We start from the raw sequence: 19,659 nt of genomic DNA on the forward strand, positions 1-19,659 counted from the left end.
CACGACTTCTTGTAACTTGGGTAGCGATGATGCATTGCTAGATGTCACTAGTTGCTTGTAACATTAGAAGTGTTCTAGTATTACTACCAATGCTACAAGAGCCTATAGGGTCACACACTATGGTTGAAAAGAACAAAATCTAAACACATTTGGTATTAAATTTAACTTTCGTAAGAATTATATTAATTATTGAATTAATTTAATTTGACAGTTAAATAATGAACACAATGTAACACCCCAAACCTGGCCTGGATGTTATGGCCGAATCAAGCGATGTTACATGGTAGTGTGTTTGAAAACCGTAACTTTGCTTAAAAATAATTTTCATTTAGAAACCTTGTATTATTACCTGTTATTCTAATATCATGTTATTAAATCAGCCAAGTGTTTTCAAAATGTTTATTTAGTGCGGAAGCTTTTAACACAGTTTGCGTATTTGTGGTATTTTTGATAAAAACATCTATCTTTTTGAAAACTGGTGTCTTTTCCTACTGCTAGTAGTAACAAACCCAAAATCAATGCAAATCCCAAATTAAGTAAAAATCCATAGAGGCTATATTACAGCAAAATTAATCCCAATTAAAAGTAAAGTCATTAATAGTTACTAAACAACATAAAAGAAGACATGTGGCCACCACTGAGTCCTCTACCGCACCGATCTGCCTATGTCTAGGGATTACCTGTACAGATTAAATAGAAGAGGTGAATTTACGTAAACTCAATGTGTAATCCCCATACAAACAAACAGACAGTAAACAGATAATCACAGTCTGGGCCTAAGCCCTTTTTAATATTAGCATCAGTATTAGTTTGGCATTAGCCCATTTCAGTAACAGAAAGCATTAGAGCCTTAGCCCATCTCAGTAATAGATATGCAGCACAAAATCCTACCCAACCAGCCTCTACGAACCAACTCCATCCAACCCTACACTTCATGTGGGGGTATATTCAATCCACCCATCCCTACATTCTAAAAAGTACCAAATGTGGCACTAGACGGTGATTTATAGCTGAGCTGCCAGTAAATTAGGCTCGAAGCCTTTTAGTAAACTTCCTTCGATCAACATAAAACCCCAACCCGATGCAATGCAACATACAATTACGTCATGCTACCTCATAGTAATAGTTCATACAATATCAGTTCAGTGAAATATTATCATGCTCAAACACACACACATACACATATATATATATATATATATATATATATATATATATATACGTGTAACAGTCATTCAGTCGTTTCACACAACCCTACAGTAGGTTCACAGTCGTCTCGGGCGACAAGGCCTGGCCCAGAATCCCACACACCCATGCGGGCCCATATGCTGTTGTGGCCCATACGGCCCAAATCGTTCAAGCCCGTGTGTCGCACACGGCCTACCTGGCCATCACACGGCCGTGTCATGCGCGTACAGCCTGGCTCGTAGATTACATGCTCGTGTTCCATCACATGGCCTACCACATGGGCGACCATACGTCCATGTGGCGTTGATAGAATGGCTTTCAGCTTTCGTCGAAACCTCATTTTTCACATTTTCAGGTATACACCTGATATGTTTTTTATGCTGAAACACTTCCGTGACCAGAATAACCTATAACCGTCCATTTAAACTTCACAATCAGAACAATAATACCCAAATCTAATAGGACTTAACTGAAAAGAAAACTTTAAACAACTTTATACGAACTCGAAACTTACCGCTAACAAATAATAACCCTAAACCCTTATGTCGGTTTAGGAAATCGCTTTCAGAACTATTCTTTGCCTAACGAGATTATCAACAAAAATAGTCCCTTTGTCAAAACTTAGTCCAAAAGCGTAAAGATGTAAAAAAACGAAGCTTACCGAACATGAAGGTTGAAAATTGCGCAAATGGAGGTGAATTGAGAATAACAAGGAGGAAAGCAGACAAAAGAAAATGTATAGAGGATCAAGAAGCAGAAAAATGTCCAAGAAGGGGAGAATTTTTGGGGAAAGAAAAAATAAAATAAAATAAAGTGAAAAAGAAATTATATTTGATAACTTCCCAATCCCACAAATCACTCGACTACCTCTTCCTTAACAGCCAATTACTCAGATTTCCAGTACAACACAAACTCTAGCCGAATATAGGAGTAAAAATAATACCCACATCAATACTCGAACACAAGACCTCTTTCTCTCCAATACTCTTCCTATCCACTAAACCAGCGGGCCCATTCTATTGTAAGCTTACCAATAATTAAACTTAAACCTTTTAGCAAGGTTAAGCTTTATTTAGAAAAAATACAAAAAATTTCCAAAGCTAAGGCTTGAACTTGGGACCTCTCACACACTGTAGCAGCCCGGTTTAGACCCTAATCAGAATAGTGATTTTGGGACTACAAATCTGAGTCAGAAAAAAATATTTTAATATTATTTGTGGTGTCTACAGTATGTTACTTTATATGTGTGAAAATTTCGTGTGAAAAATGTATCGTTTGTGTGCTCGATTTAATTAAAAGGACTTAATTGTTTAATATGTAAAAGTGGCTAGCTAATTGTTAAAGTGCTACATTGCTATTGTTTTTATAAAATGGAGTCCTTAAGATGAAATTTCACCCTTGAAACCATGCATGGACGGTATTAGACTTGATATATATAGTTTGGTTATTAAATTAAAAAGGTTAATATGGTAAAAATGCAAATTAATAATGTTATAATAAAATAAAAATTAAAATAGCCATGCAATTGTTCATCTTTTGACCGAATTTAGCAAAGAAAAAGAGAAAGAAAAGAGTTTTAAAGGTTCGGCCCTTGTGTTCTTCAAATTAGGTATGTAATTTGTTTGGTTTTTTTATAATTTTTACGTTTTTGAGCTCGTTGCTTTGAGTACTAGCTAGCCCATGCTTGAATTTTTGAATTTGATGATGTATTCATGAATTTTCATTGATGATAGCTTGTGGTTTTTTTTTGTTTGATGGTGAAAAATAAAAATATGTTGTTAGATTAATATGTTTAATTAAGTGATTTTTAGTAAAAATGTCTATTTAGGATTAAATTGTGAAGTTGTAAATTGAGGGGTCAAAATGTGAAATAAATGAGCTACTAGGGACCTTAGTGAAATTTGGCCAAACATGAGTGTGGTGAAATTTTGAATATTTTGTGTTTTGTGAAATAAGAACTAAATTGTAAAAATGTGAAATGTCTGGGGCAAAAGTGTAATTTGCCCATTTATGTGTGTTTGGATTAAATTGAATGAATATGTTAATAAACAAGTTAAATTTTTATTAATTTAGATTAAGAAAAGAAGAAATTGGATTTGGATCGGGGGAAACTTAAAGTTATTGAATAGTCGTCCCAGTTCGTTCATCTTTGTCCGAGGTAAGTTCATAAGTAAATAAATGTTGTTAAATTTGATTGTATATATTTTAATAATGCCGAATTGAATTGTTACTTGTGTATATGTATATGCCGAATTAAATTAAGCATGGGAGAAATATTTACAAGCTTGAATCAATTAAGTTACGATGTCCGAAAGCCCCGTACGAACCTTAGGAATAGTTAAGATACATATGTCATGACATAAGATTCCGATATGTGATTTCAAGTAAGACCACGTCTGGGACGTTGTCATCGATTTGTGATTTATGTGTAAGACCATGTCTGGGACATTGACATCGTATATGAGTTCGTGTAAGACCCTGTTTGGGACAGTGACATCGAAATGTGATTACATGTAAGACCACATCTAGGATGTTGGTGTTGTACAAGCTTTTCAACTATCTGAGTATCCTTATTAATTCCTGAATAGTTCAACAGGCAATATCAAGTTAAGATAGAATATGAAATAGAGCTAAAAGGTCAAACATGTACTAAGTTAAATGATTGAGTAGTAAGGTAAGTATATAATTAATATGAATATATGAAATGTGCATTATGAAAGTGAGTGTTAAATATGCTTATGAATATATATATATATATATATGTATTCGCCAAGTGGAAAAATAATGCTAAAGTATATGTATTGATATATGAAGTTGCGAACTTGATAATTATATATGTGGTTATGGTTGGTATGATTCGGTTTAATTATATTGAATTATAAATTTCATTTAAATGATTTATTTGCTTATGACTTATTAAGCTATTCAAGCTTACTCTGTGTGTGTGTATGTTCGTTGTTTTTATAGATTTTGGAAGCTAGTTACAAGCTCGGGGATCGTCAAGGAAATCCGTCACACTATCGATCGTTATTTTGGTATTATAAAACTTTAAAACTATGAACTTATGGCATGTATAGGCTAGCCTTTGTGTTAGTTGATTTTGGATTTGTATATATATGAGCCATGCAAAAATGGCTTGTAATGAAGCTTATGTTTATGCATTTTCAGTTGTGATATAAGGTCATGTTATGTATATATATTTATTTTGGAGTAAAGTAACCATTTATGGCTTATGTTTAGTTCTTTTAAGTAAGTTTGATATATGTGGTTGATGCATGTGTTTGAGATATGGATTGTTAATGATTTATTATTGAGATACATATTCGAAACATGAATCAATTTAGAAACTGTTTTTAAAGTAAATTATGCATTCAGTTATGGCATAGACTTATTATGAAAGTATATTTCATGATATATATATATATGTGTGTGTGTGTGTGTGTGTGTGTGTGTGTGTGTGTGGTATTGGGTTATACGGATTGGTTTGATTAATGAGTTAGGCGATGAATATGGGTTAGGGGTGTTACATTTGATTGCTCATCTTAAATCATATTTGTTTAAATGAAATTATATGTATATATAAATGTATGACCATTACCAATGCCGCATATGATTGTTTTGTGATATGATTTGTTTGGTCTATTAAGTGCATGTGTATAATTATGAAGTAAAATGTGTGATTATTTATAAAGTATTCAAATACCATTTTAATAATGAGCATATGATTTGTGTATAAAAATATATGTATACCTGTTTGAATGTGTTATGTTCGGTAATGCCTCTAATCTTTAGTCCGGCGACGAATACGGGTTAGGGGTGTTACACACACACCCAGAACACTTAACCACTGAAGCAAACACTCAGTTGTGTCACATTTTAATAGAATAACAAATATAAATTTTGGGGCGTTACAACTCTACCCCCTAAATGAAAATTTCGGCCTCGAAATTTTACCTGATCAGAATAGCTGAGGATACCACTGACGCATCGAATCCTCAGGCTCCCACGTAGCCTCCTTGGTGCTATGATTACGCCATAAACCTTAACCAGTGGAATAGACTTCCTCAGCATAACCTTAACATCATGATTCAAAATCTGGACTGGCTCCTCCTCGAAGGTTAAGTCAGGCCTAACCTCAATCTACTCAACAGGATCAATATATGTGGGATCAGAGCGGTAGTGCCTCAACATCGAGACGTGAAACACATCATGAATGCGGTCTAGCTCTAGAGGTAACTCCAACTGATAGGAGACCGGTCCCACTCATTTCAGAGTACGGTACAACCCAAAAAACCTAGGCTCAGCTTGCCTTTACGACCGAACCTCAGAATCTTTTTCCATGGTGAGACCTTAAGAAAAATTGAGTCTCCCACAGAATACTCGATCTCGCGAATCTTCAAGTCCGTATAAGACTTTTGTCTATCGGATGCCCCTTTCAGTCGATCCCTTATCAATCTAACCTTATCCTCAGTATCAGAAACCAGTTCAGGACCCAGAACTCGTCACTCGCCCAACTCAGTCCAACATAAAGGAGTGCGACACTTACGACCATAAAGTGACTCATAATGTGCCATCTGTATACTAGACTGGTAACTATTATTGTAAGTGAACTCTACCAACGGCAAATACTCCTCCCAACTGCCTCAAAAGTCAATCACGTAGCTTCTCAACATATCCTCCAGTATTTGAATCACCCTCTCGGATTGACCATCGGTCTGAGAATGGAAGGTAGTACTGAAGTCTAACCTTAAACCCAGAGCTCATGTAGTTTTTTCCAGAACCGAGACGTGAAGCCAGGATCCCTAATAGAGATGATCGACATAGGTACCCCATGCTGTCTCACTATCTCAGAAACATACAGTTTAGCCAGCTTCTATAGAGAGTAGTCCGTACGAACCGGTATGAAATGAGCAAACTTGGTCAACCGATCTACGATGACCCATACAAAATCCTTCTTAGTGGGTGTGAGGGGCAACCCACTAATGAAGTCCATAGTCACTCTCTCCCACTTCCAAAATGGAATCTTGACTGGCTGTAACAAACCCGAAGGTAACTGATGCTTAGCCTTAACCTGCTGGCAAGTCAGACATTTACCCATGAAGTCGGTAACCTCTCGTTTAAATCCTGGCCACCAGTATAACTCACGAAGGTCTCGATACATCTTATTTTCTCCAGGATGCATAGCATAGGGCTACTATGCGCCTCTCTCAGTATCGACTGCCTCAATACAGTGTCTTTCGGTAGACAGATTCTTCCCCGAAAATAGAGTACCCCTTCGCTATTCAATCCAAAATCCACAGTACCACCACTCTCAACCTGTCGGCAGCGAAGACTCAAAGATTCATCCTCTAACTATTTACCTTTAATATGATCTATCCACTTCGGTTTAACTTGAAGTTCAGTTAATAGACTACCATCAACAAATAAACTTAGGCAAGCAAACATTGCCCTCAATTTTTCCATAGCTCTACGACTCAGTGCATCGGCCACCACTTTGGCCTTGCCAGGGTGGTACTCAATCGTACAGTCGTAGTCCTTAAGCAACTAAATCCATCTATGCTGCCTAAGATTTAGCTCCTTCTGAATGAGGAGATACTTGAGGCTCTTGTAATCAATGTAGATGATACACTTCTCACCGTACAAATAATGCCTCCAAATTTTCAATGCGAATATCACTGCAGCCAACTCCAAGTCATGTGTCAGATAATTCGCCTCATGAGTCTTAAGCTGACGAAACGCATACGCTACTACCTTACCCTCTTGCATTAACACACATCCTAAACCAACATGTGATGCACGACTTTAGACAGTAAACTCTTTTCTAGACTATGGCTAAATCAAAACATGGGCCTCAGTCAATATAGTTTTGAGCTTCTCAAAGCTCTCTTGCTGCGCATCAGTCCAGTTAAACGGTACACCCTTACGTAACAGCTTAGTCAAGGGTGCTACAATTAGTGAAAACCCCTCTACAAATCGTCGATAATACCCTGCCAGTCCCAGAAAACTACGGATCTCAGATATAGTCTTAGACTGCTTCCAATCCAAGACAGCCTCAATCTTTCAAGGATCGACTCTAATCCCCTCAGCAAAAACCACATGTCCCAAAAACATTACTTCACATAACTAGAACTCACATTTGCTGAACTTAGCGTATAGTTGTTTCTCTTGCAGAATCTGTAGAACCACTCTAAGGTGTTCATCCTCAGTTTTTGAATATACCAGTATATCATCAATAAATACCACTACGAACCGATCCAGATAAGGCTGGAACACTCGGTTCATCAGATCCATAAAAGCTGCTGGTGTATTCATCAATCCAAATGGCATCATTAGGAACTCGTAATGACCATATCGAGTCCTAAATGTGGTCTTGTGCACATCAATCTCCTTCTCCCTCAACTAATGATATCCTGATCAGAGATCAATCTTAGAGAAAATCGAAGCTCCTCGGAACTAGTTGAACAGATCATCCATCCTCGGTAGGGGGTACTTATTCTTAATGGTCAATTTATTCAATTGTCGGTAGTCAATGCACATACACAGGGATCTATCCTTCTTTTTCACGAACAGAACTGGTGTTCCCTACGGAGACATACTAAGGTAGATGAACCCACGATCAAGTAACTCTTGAATCTGAGCCTTAAGCTCCACGAGCTCCTTCAGTGTCATTCTATAAGAGGCGATGGACACCGGAGCTATACCAAGAAGAAGCTCAATCCCAAACTCTACTTCACGATTCGGAGGTAACCCAGGTAGCTCTTCAGGAACAACATCTGAAAAGTCCTTAACCGTTCTAATATCCTTAACCGAAGAATCCCTAGAATTAAAAACACTGATGTAGGCCAGATACGCCTCACATCCCTTATGAACCACTTTTCCACCCTCAATGCAGAAATCACATTCGATAAGTAATTCTTACGTTCCCCAATTACGACTACCTCACTGTTCTCTTCAGTTCTCAGTACAACCCTTTTTATGGCATAATCAAAGATCACTTGGTGTTTAACCAACCAGTCCATTCCCAGTATCAGATCAAACTTCCAAAAGGCAGTTCCATCAGATTAGCTAGAAAAATAGCCCCTTGGACCTCTAGAGGAACATCTCTAAATAGTTTGTTAACCCTTACTAACTGTCCCAGTGGACTCAGTACAGTGACCTCACTTGTAGTGCTCTCAACTAGTATACCCAAGTTTTCAGATACAGTACAAGCTATATAGGAGTGAGTTGATCTTATATCTATCAGTACAGTGTAAGGTACATTTTAAATAAAGAACGTACCCGTGATGACGTCCGGAGCATCTCCATCCTCTCAGGGACATTCAGCATAAACTAAAGCTGGTTGCCTCGCCTCAGTTTGACCAGCACCTCTGTCCAGAGCTCTCTAACCACGGCCTAACCCATTACCACTCCTAACTTGCCCACAGCCTTTCAGTGGCTGCTGAACTGCTCTCGGTGGTGGTGTAGTCCCAGTACCCGAAGCTTGTATCTGATCAGACCTCCGCGGACACTCCCTAATATGGTGCTTCAATGAACCGCATCTTAAACAAGCCCCAGTTCTTTTCCAACATTCGCCCCGATGGCGTCTACCATAGTCAGTACACGACCACTGTCCAGTAGCTGCAATAGGAGCCCCAACTCTAATCGGCCCATCAACTCTGGGCTTTTTTTTAGGCCTCTAAATGGAACTTGAGGGCTCTGAATCCCTCATACTTCTACCTCTCTCTCGGTTCTAGCGCTTAATGCACTTCACTTCCTTGGCGATCTTTGCCTTATCAACCAGTGCAGAAAAGTCTCGCTCCCTCTGTGGAGATATCAGAACCCTTAGATTATCCCTAAGGCCATCCTCAAAGCGAACACATCACTCGTACTCAGTCGCCACCATACCTCGCGCATAGCGGCTCAGTCTTAGAAATTCGGCCTCATATTCAGCCACCGATCTATCTCTCCAAGTCAGATTCACAGACGAGCATCCATGTAACTGGAACCTATATGGAAAGCGGTCTTAAAATATTCCCAGGATAGTCATTCGGGTTGAGTGCCCTCCTTAATAGCGAGCCACCACTAATATGTCTCATCACGTAGCAGCGATACAACACCCTTTATTTTTTGCTCAAGGGTGCGGTCCACATCGTCCATAATCCTCTTTGTGGCCTCAATCCAATATTCAGCCACATTAGGGGCAACTTCAGCAATACCCCTGAAAAGCTTAGCTCCGTTAGATCAAAGTCGTTTCGTAACCGACCCACGGCCTCCAGCTCCAGTATTGGGCCCAGCGACCCTCTCTAAAATCCTCAACATGGCTTGGGACAGTGCGTCGAACCCAGCCGCTCGATCATGTAACCTAGTCTCAGTCACAAGTGAAGTCGTTATCTCACTAGTATCCAAATTAGATAGATTGCCAGATGACGAAGACCAAGCTCGAGCACCCCTACGGCCTCTCGTACCTGTCTGAGTGTACCTCTGGTGTTCATTGTCTAATTGCAATTTATCTACATTAACAGTTTTGTGAATCAGTTTACAGTTCCAGTGTTTATTAACAGATATTTTATGAAAACAATATCAGAAGTGTAAAGTTTGTTTCGTACATCGCAATATCAATCAATTTCTGTAAATTTTACTACAATCTCAGTAGACACTATTTTAAGTGTTTTCAGTATAGTTTATCTATAGTAGTCTCAGTACTACCTATAGCAGTTTTAGAATATCATAGCATTTTCAATTAAAGCATATATCAGTTTCAGAGTACTTATATGATCGGCACTGAAGACTCGGTGTACCACATACTAAAAAAAAACATTTCAAATCATTTGAAGAATCAATTCTTCAAAAACCAATTAAAAACCCATAGTCCAAAGCCGAGTTTTGTAACATGACTCTGATACTACTAAATGTAACACCCCAAACCCGGCCTGGACATTATGGCCCAATCAGGCGATGTTACATGGCAGTGTGTTTGAAAATCGTAACTTTGCTTAAAAACAATTTCCGTTTAGAAACCTTGTATTATTACCTATTAATTCTAATATCGTGTTATTAAATCAGCCAAGTGTTTTTAAAACGTTTATTTAGTGCAAAAGCTTTTAAAATAGTTTGCTCATTTTTGGTATTTTTGATAAAAACATCTATCTTTTTGAAAACCCTTGTATTTTTCTACTGCTAGCAGTAACAAACCCAAAATCAATGCAAATCCCAAATTAAGTAAAAATCCATAGAGGCCATATTACAGCAAAATTAATCCCAATTAAAAGTAAAGTCTTTAATAGTTACTAAGCAGCATAAAAGAAGACGTGTGGCCACCACTAAGTCCTCCACCGCACCAATCCGCCTATGTATAGGGATTTCCTGTACAGATTAAACAGAAGAGGTGAGTTTACGTAAAACTAGTGAGTAATCCCCATACAAACAAACAGACAGTAAACAGATAAACACAGGCTGGGACTAAGCCCTTTTTAATATCAGTATCAGTATCAGTTTGGCCTTAGCCCATTTCAATAACAGTAAGCATTAGGGCCTTAGCCCATCTCAGTAATAGATATGCAGCACAAAATCCTACTCAACCAGCATCTACACTCCAAATCTGTCCAACCCTACACTCCATGTGGGGATATAATCTACCCACCCATCCCTACACTCCAAAAAGTACCGAATGTGGAACTAGACAGTGATTTGTTGCTGAACTGCCAGTAACTTAGGCTCGAATCCTTTCAGTACACTTCCTCTGATCAGCATCAAACCCCAATCTGATGCAATGCAACATACAATTATGTCATGCTACCTCATAATAATAGTTCATACAATATCAGTTAAGTGAAATATTATCATGCTCAAATGCATATATATACGTGTAACAGTCATCCAGTCGTTTCACACTATTAGGGGTCTAGGTAAACTTACCGACCCTACAGTAGGTCTACAGTCGTCTCGGGAGACTCGTGCAACCTTAGTAACAAATCAGTGAAAATGGGCTCACAAGCCCATGTTGTCTGCCCGTGTGGATCACACGGTCTGGCCCAGAATCCCACACGTCCGTGTGATTTACCCGTGTGGGCCCACATGCTCGTGTGGTCCACTCGGTCGAAACCGTTCAAGCCCGTATGTCGCACAGGCATACCTGGCCATCACACTACCATGTCATGTGCGCACGGCCTAGCTCGTCGATCACATGCCCGTATTTCATCACACGACCTACCACAGAGGCGACCACACACCCGTGTGACATCGACAGAATGGTTTTCGGCTTTCGCTGAAACCTCATTTTTTGTGTTTTTGGGTACACACCTGATATGTTTTTTATGCTGAACCAATACCAAGACTAGAATAACCTATAATCGTCCATTTAAACTTCACAATCAGAACAATAATACCCAAATCTAATAGGACTTGACCGGAATGAAAACTTACAACTTTATACGAACTCGAACATACTGCTAACAAATAAGAACCCTAAAGCCTTACATCACTATAGGAAATCGCAGCCAAAACTATTCTTCACCTAACGAGATTATCAACAAAAATAATCCCTTGTCAAAACTTAGTCCAAAAGCGTAAATATGTAAATAAAACGATGCTTACCGAACATGAAGGTTGAAAATTGTGCGAATGGAGGTGAATTGAGAATAACAAGGAGGAAAAGCAGACAAAAGAAAACGTATAGAGGATCAAGAAAGAGAAAAATGTCCAAGAAGGGGAGAGTTTTTGGGAAAAAGAAAAATAAAATAAAATAAAGTCAAAAAGAAATTATATTTGATAACTTCCCAATCTCATAAATCACTCCACTATCTCTTCCTTAATGGCTAACTACTCAGATTTCTAGTACAACACAAACTCTAGCCGAATATAGGAGTAAAAATAATACCCACATCAATACTCAAATACAGGACCTTTTTCTCCCCAAAACTTCTCCTATCCACCAGACCAACAGGCCTATTCTGTTGTAAGCTTACCAACAATTAAACTTAAACCTTTTTAGCAAGGTTAAGGCTTTATTTAGAAAAAATACCAAAATTTTTCAAAGCTAAGGCTTGAACTTGAGACCTCTCACACACACCCAGAACACTTAACCACTGAAGTAGATACTTAGTTGTGTCAAATTTTAACAGAATCAAAAATTTAAATTTCGGGGCATTACACACAATATATGTACAAATTCGTTGTACAAGAATAAAAAACATAGTTAAAATAAATGTATGATTTAGATTCATAAAAATAATAATTATGATCTTTCTTGAAATTATTAAAATAAATTATTATAATAATTAATTTCGCCAAACATAAAATATATATGGAAATTAATATTCTTTTGGAAAGGATATTACAATATGATATTTTCATATATATTCGCACCAAAAAGGGATTCAGTTTTTAGAAGATATTAAATAAAATGAATCATAAAAAATAAAAAATAAAAAAACCCTAGGGTGTAGAAAAGTGTTAACCAACATTAACCACAAAAAGAAAAAAAAAGAACTTAGGTCTAGCAACCACATTTCTTTTAAAAAAAACTCTCTAAAACGTTAAGTGAGAGTTTTTGTTCGTTCGTTCGCAACAAGGTGGACTACGTAGAGGCCAGGACGATTCTGTTGTGGCTTTGGATCGAAAGTTGTAAACTCGAAATTATATAGGGTTTTCCTATGTGTTTTTACCACCCATTTACTTAATAAATATGCTAATCTTTAGTAATTGTTATTAAAATAAGTGAATTCTACTTAATTAGTAATATTGGACATGAATTTATAAAGTATGTGAAATTTTTCTTAATTACATGATTTTTGTACATATTTTATATTATTTAATGTTACTTTATTAATATATGACTTTTCAGTAGGATTACCATTAAAGATATGATTAAAGTGAATGAAACATGGACATGCACAAATTAATAGCAAGACCATGCAATTTGGGTCATGGGGTTGACAATTTTGACCTAGTAGAAGATGTGCTAAAAGATGGACATGTTTGCTAAGTTATTGGACTAAGAAACTGTCCAACAAGGGGATCTAAAGCCCAGTTTCGACATAAGTGGATGACAGCCCAAAATTAAGCTATGGGGTATTTAATTGAAGGTCCTTACAGTTGGAAAATAATCAGAAATCAGCCCAACTACTTTGCTATTGAAACCATCCACCCTATGGTTATTAATAGCCTTGGTTTGAATTCAAATTGAGGAGACTTAGTAATTCCCTTCTCCTTGAAATATGGTCAGCCATGTATGATAGAAAAAGAAGGAATTCAAATATTATTTTTAGCTAACTCTACCCCTTACCTTTACTTATAAATACCATGCACCTATCACTTCGCAAATAATCCCTTCATTCATAACACATCCCTCAGAACTCATTTCTCTTATCTCATTAGAATTTTCTCTACATTCAATTTCCCTTTTCCTTCCCTTACATAGCAGCCCATCTTCTTTCCATCCTTTATCCACAAAGCTATGTCAAAAGCATTCTTTGGTCAGCCACCTTAGGAACTCCTTAGCAAAAGAAGCATCGAGCAGAACGGAAGAGCCCATCAATCAGAATAGATCCGACAGGTTGCTGAACTGAATCAATCAGAATAGATCTAAAAGGCTATTGAACTGAATATAGTTTACTCTTTCCTCTTGTTATTTATTTTAATTATGTTTGCTTTGAATTTATTACTTTTGACATCAACAATGAAATTTTAAATCCTATTTGCTAGGATGATTATGTTAATTCAATAAGATCTATTTTATTAATGTTTAACATGTTTAGGCCTCAGTCAATCATGTTCTTAATTAATATTAAGATGCATTTCATTCATACGTGATTGGGTGCACTCAGATTAGTTGAGCGATCCTAATCAGACAACAGCTAGTAGACACATAATTGAAAAGTGCAATGATCAATTTAGATCCTTAAACCCGACTAAGTTGAGGTTCATAATATCTTTAGCTAACTCTATTACCTTGCATAGTTTTTAGGTTTATGTAATTAAATTGTTGTAAACGTAAATGTCTCTGTGACTTTACATAAATGCTAAGAAACCCTTAGTTAATATGATCAGTAAAATGCATATTTAACTAAGTAAAAGACTCTGAAAGGACTTAATTTGGTTTTCAAACTCATGAAAGATCGAGTTGCCGTGGAAGTATTTTCGAACATTGTTCAGCATGATAAAGTAAATTGAATTGATTAATATAATTATCCTAGCTCATTTAATGCTGATTGTTTTTTTTTTTCTAAAGTCATTCATTCATACATTTAAGTAAATTGTATCTAGATTAGAATTGCATAGGGATCAATCTTTGCATCTAATTAATTTTACTTAGTTTAATCATCACCATCCAAATTATTGAGTTTTTACATCAAATTGTGAATTTATAATTTTGCAATTAATTGATTAAGCTTATACAGTCCCTATGGAGATGATAACTCATTTTACTTACTTATTACTTGAACGACTGTGTACACTTTCACAAACCTCGTTATAGCAGCATGCGAAGGGGATTAAAATAGCAGTGATTCCTTCCTATTTTTTAGAGTTCGAAAGTTATATTTTTCAAACCTCTTTTTCCTGATTCGTTCCTCGTGCATGGATTCCTGGTTTGGATCGTAAGAATATTTTTTTCACTTAGTCATGGAGACGTCTCGGTGATCCAACACTAAGAAATATATCTCCTCATCATCTCCCAAATCATAATGGGTAGCTGATATCCTATAAACACTAGCCATTCCACCCAAAAGTCTGTCTTTCCAGGAAATCATCTTCTTAGATTCTAGATCTACCGCCATATCCATAGTCACATCTGAACTCGAGCCTTTGAAATGCACTTTTTAGTCGAACTATCACTAGAGAAACTAGAGAGAAAACCTTTTTAAAAAGAAAGGTTTTAAGAAGCTTCAATTTTAGTCATTCAATTTTTATACACTATTCCCCCTCCCCCCCAAGAAAAAAAGAAAAGAAACCCTCCAAATTTCTTGCCTTGTGATTAAAGCTCTTAATGCACTAACAAGACTTAGATATCAAACTTGAAATAGATATGAATTGAAGCTTTGATTAGAAAATTTGTATATTTCACTAGTAGTTCAATCAATACATAGTATGTTTGAGAATATATGGAAATTGGATGAATGTTTCTGTGGTACCATTGTCGCCTATAATAAAAGACTTATAATTATTGACATATGACCCGTAAAACAATATTGTTAACAAATAACAATCATATATTTATTGAGACGGAATGAGTGTTAATGAAAGAAAATTTACATGTTTTCTCCAAGTTTATTGCTAAATTTTCAAAGGGGGCAGACAAGATGGCTACTTATGAATTAAGGTAGTTTTCAAACTACATATAGAATTGAAGTTTAGTTTCTAGAGAATAGTAGAATTTAGGTCTGTATTTATGTGGTGAAAGTGGAGATTTATAAGTTTTGTTTTTAAATGTTCAATTTCATTAATTTAATTAAATATCATATTTTATTTTGTAATTGCATGGCGATTTTTTAAATGATGGATTTTTTATTTAATTCGTTATCTTTGTTTTTATTGAAAAGTGATGGTTATATTATGCATATATATAATTTCATAAAGGAATTAAAATAAAATTTTCATATCTACTCATATTTATATTCACTCATAAAATTTAAAATATGATGTTTGTTTCTTTCAAGGGTAAACTACCTAATTGATCATTCAATTTTTTTAGCGCTTTCATTTTTTTCATTCAAATAAAAATACTTACAATCATTATCATTAGAATAATTAAACATTTTAGTCACCCAAATCTAATTTAGCATTCCACATCATCTTTTTTTACTATTTTTTCACCCACTACTATTATCATCTTCTTCCTCTACAAATCACCCTTGCTTTCACCATTTTTTCTTTTTTTCCTTTGGTCCTTGCTTTCGGCCACTACACTATCGCTTCCTTTACTCACTGCTACAATAGGCTTATCCTGCAATTTCCCTTTCCACATTTTTTATAAATGTACTATTATATTTAAAATATGATTTTATGCAAAAATTGTTAATAGTTGCATCAAAGGCTAGCTTGCACAACTTAGTGGAGGAGGAGACCTATGTTACAAAAATTGTGGAGGAGACCTTCTGCCAGAAACAAAGCAACTCTAGGAGTAAGGGCTCTACCATTCTCACTTTCGCAAAACAGTATCTCTAAGCTATATTTGTGCACTCAAAGGCTAAGAAGAAAGGGTTCCTCGACAATGTTCAAAGTTTCAGTTAAACAAAAAGAGATAAATATTCCAACAAAATTTTCTACACAACATTTGGGTAGATTTAATTTTATACTCAAATCAAATATTTAAACAGAGGATGCATTAATGCTTTATTATGGTTTTTTATTTTTAGATTCTAGCTTTCTTTGCTATAGATATGACAAATATTTACCATAATTAATTAACATATTTTCCTCCATAAAAAAATTGTTCGTGTTTCACTCTACTGAACTATTAAGTCTTGATTGCAACTTCATTTTAACACAGTAAGTGACAGAAGAAAGAGGAAAGTGAAATTTGTCAAACAACTCAGCCTCTTTATATCCCATCACTTCATGGATTCATTCCTTTTCTTTAAAAAATAAATGAAAGAAAAGTTATTTTCTATTTTTTTTTATATTTCTGGTGGGTTAGAAAGAAGAAGAAGAAACTGTAAAAATAAAATGACGATAATGGCAAGAAATGAGAGAAAAATAGAACACACAAATTTTATGTGAAAACCATTTCGGGAAAAAAACCACGGGTAGAGGAGAAGAAAATTCACTATGTCGAATTTGAATGATTATGAGTAGTATAGACTACGTCTATTTATAGGTTTATAAAACCTTACTCTAATCAACATCTAATAAAAGTAATGCAGTAAGTTTGAAACACCTCGGCCTTTGCCCTCGTAGATCTCCCTATCTTGCCACTTGTATTTTATTTTAATAAGAATTTGGGCCACAACTCTAACAAAAACTAAAGCCATTTAAAGCATTGGTGATACCCCCATTCAAATTCCCCTAATAGACCATACCCCCCAAAAATTACTAGAAAATTTATGATTGTCAAAGTTGTGAACAATAAAATCTACTTGAAAAAAATAACTGTAAGTAAAGTCGTATTCACAAAAGCGGGTGATAATATTATTTATTTAACAAACAAGTAAAATAAAATTAAATAAGGAGGTTTATAATTAAAAACTAAAAGTAAAATTAAAACAAAGTAAAAAGAAATAAAACAATTAATGAAGAAAAACTCTAGTCAAAGTAAAATCTCCATTTGTTTCAAGGGTTTGATAATCATTCATGCAAACATGAATATCAATGTTCTTTAATAAATTGGTTATAGTTAATGACGATCGTCCAGTAACCTAATCTCTTCTTACCTTCTCGATAATTAAGACAATCATCATTAATTACTTCCCTTATTGACAAAAAACCCTATAACGATCGCTTAGGAATTTAATTTATTAATAGCCTTAAGAACGAAAGGGACCCAATTCTAACCAACATACACATAATTAGGATTTATTTAAGTTAGATTGCATGCCCACACTACACAAATAATCATGCAATTGTCACAAATATTAGAAATCAACCAATAAATTAATTATCTAATTGACAAAGCAATCATTCTAAGCTATCAAATACTAGTAAAATATTTAAAAAACTTGAACAAATGTAATTAAACCAAAAGACCTGCAAATACTAAAGAACAAGGAAATATTAAGAGCAATTTTATCTCACAAACTTGTAAAATCAAACTTTGAATCTTACTTCGACTAGAAAAGACGGTTTATAAACCCATAAAATAAACAAAACAAAATAAAACTAAGAACGGTTAGGTCTAACGGCTAGGTTTAACTACCCCAACCTTAACCTAATAATGTCTATCTATAGTGCCCTTAATTAAAGTAGAGTTTTTAAAGGTTTTTCAACTATTTTCACGTCAAACTTATACATTGTTTTTAGGCATCTTCTTGACATTTTTGGGCTTCAGCTATGAACTAACTTTAGATAGATTTTTTGTAATACCCCTAACCCGTATCTGTCGCTGGAATAGGGTTATGAGGCATTATTGGATAATACAAATCATTCATATACATTTATGCAATCATAATCAAAATCCATTAATCTCAATTATATTGTCCCTTCTAAGGTCCTACGAGACCTTAAAACATGCTTAGAAGTGGTTCGGGACTAAACAGATAACATATGCAAACTTTAAGAAACTTATAAAATTTTCTAACATTTAAGGGTCACACGCCCGTGTGAATAGGGCCACCAGACACGCTCGTGTCACAAGCCATGTGAAAATAGGGCATACATACTGACTTGCACCACACAGCTGAGGACACTCCCGTGTGCCAAGTCGTGTTAAAAATAAGAGAGGTTACTGACTTGGCCACACGGTCGACAACACACCCGTGTGTCAAACCTGTGTACCTTTCGAAATGGCCACACACGTCTATGTGCCAAGGCTGTGTGTCTCACAAGGCCAATAGACACACCCGTGTGTGTAGGTCGTGTCAAAACTGTAGGGTATACTGCCTTAATTCGAAAGGGTACCCCAAGGGACACACGGTCGTGTATCATGACCGTGTGTCGAACATGGCTGAGACACACGCCCATGCCACTGCCCGTGTGGAAAAAAATAGGTTATTTGCAAAGCCAATTTGCCACCCTCATGTCATACGCACCTAGCCATCAAATGTTATCAATTCAACACATATATATGCAACCAAAACATGCCATTTCACACACATATCATACCATCTATCATCAATCAATTCAACTACTAAATTCCATATTCAAAACATACCAAATCAATATACCACAATAATCAATCTCACATAACTCTTAAATGGATTTTCTCACCTTTCTATCAACCAATACATGCTTCTCAAACATATCAATTCATCCTCCTCAAATCATACCAAAATATACCAAATTCCAAGCAATAATACCACAACATATAACTATCCAAAAGAGTATCCATACAACCATTCCAAACAAGCCAACACTTAGGACATTATATACTTCACATATATCATTTATCAAACATATAATTCAAGCCAACTTAAATGGCCATATTCCAACATTTACAAGCCAACTTAAATGGTCATATTCCAACATTTACAAGCCAAATCTCATGGCTATAATCACAACTCAAAACATACCAAGATGACATTAGCCTATACATGTCGTATACCATATATACAAAGCTTCAAAAGTACCAACGAGATCGATAGTGTGATAACATTTCCCGATGATCCTCGAGTCCAAGCTAGCTTCGATTATCTATAAAACATGGAAAGAACACACAAAGTAAGCTTTAAAAGCTTAATAAGCCATATACAAATAAAGTCATCACATGAACATTTACATATCAATTCAAATATGTTTAACATGGCTAATCTCATTCAAATTCACAAACCTTTCTCATTAAACATATATTCAATGTCTTAATCGAGTTCATCAAATATTTCCCCTTTTTAATACTCGTATGAA

Source organism: Gossypium arboreum, chromosome 7, assembly GCF_025698485.1.
Source record: "Gossypium arboreum isolate Shixiya-1 chromosome 7, ASM2569848v2, whole genome shotgun sequence".
Lineage (NCBI taxonomy): Eukaryota > Viridiplantae > Streptophyta > Magnoliopsida > Malvales > Malvaceae > Gossypium > Gossypium arboreum.